This window comes from Salmo salar, chromosome ssa29 (assembly GCF_905237065.1).
Source record: "Salmo salar chromosome ssa29, Ssal_v3.1, whole genome shotgun sequence".
NCBI classification, from domain to species: Eukaryota; Metazoa; Chordata; class Actinopteri; order Salmoniformes; family Salmonidae; genus Salmo; species Salmo salar.
In genome coordinates, this window is record NC_059470.1 from 40420001 (window position 1) to 40420918 (window position 918).

Sequence of the window (918 nt, forward strand, 5' to 3'; positions counted from 1 at the left end):
AACAATGATGACAAATATATTTTAATTGCAATGAAAAAAAATATAGAAAATCAAAACGAAAACATATATATTAAAAAAAAAAGTTGAAAAGTTGTGATTGTATCTCAGTGGCTGCATGGAATCCCATTCGGTTGGACGGCAGGCAGCAGCAGGACGCTTTGATAGTGAATAGAGATTCATGGTAGGCGCTGCAGCCCGTGGAGTTAAACAATCACCCCGCCTTCTAATTGGTCAGAGCCCCGTGATTGACGTCACTTGTGACAGTCTCCAATGTGAACAAAAATGTTGTAGCCACAGCAAGGAGGCAGAGCGCCTGCGCCGAGCCTCAGGCAACCAAAAAATACAAAAATAATAAATAAATGTAGTTATTATGCAAAGGTTATTGTACTTTAAACTAATCTCCAAAAGTTAAACAGTTACACCAAAACTATAACTGTCATATTTTACTACTGAGTTACTGAGAGTTATGGAAGTGCCATATACCCAATGTAGCCTAAATAACACCTAGCCCCCACAGTACACATGGATATAATGCAATGTAGAGTCTCTAAGGCTATAGCTGATAATCAATAGAGAGATATCTTCATTTCGCTGCACATTTTACGAAAATATGTCATTGAAATTCATAAAATGTATGCAGAGTCGGAAAATGTGTGCATCAAAGTACCGTATATCTTTTCGAACATAGACTAGTCCTTTTCTCAAAAGCAATTTTCCGCTGTTGGTAGTTTCTACGCGGTTCGGAGTTCTCTCAATGGCCATAAAAATGATCCGGTAAAATAAAGAAACATATTTTACACGTCCACCCACCCGCCCGTTCGCTCGTTCGTCTGCACCGCACCACCACCATTCGTCGCTCGCTGCGCTTCGTCCTCCTCCTCGTCGTCGTCGCGGGGATCGGTTTCTGTGTATTAGTGA

General features: G+C 40.7%; 1 protein-coding gene across 1 annotated transcript in view; it reads right to left on the reverse strand.

Annotated features, from left to right (window-relative positions):
* Nucleotides 1-644, reverse strand: part of LOC106590685 (zinc finger protein ZIC 4) — a 12457-nt gene extending 11813 nt beyond the window's left edge. Inside the window, exon 1 of the mRNA XM_014181843.2 lies at nt 1-644. This exon is cut by the window's left edge and continues 1201 nt beyond it. The gene's annotated coding sequence lies outside the window, so the exon portion shown is untranslated.
* Between the last annotated feature and the right edge of the window lie 274 nt (nt 645-918).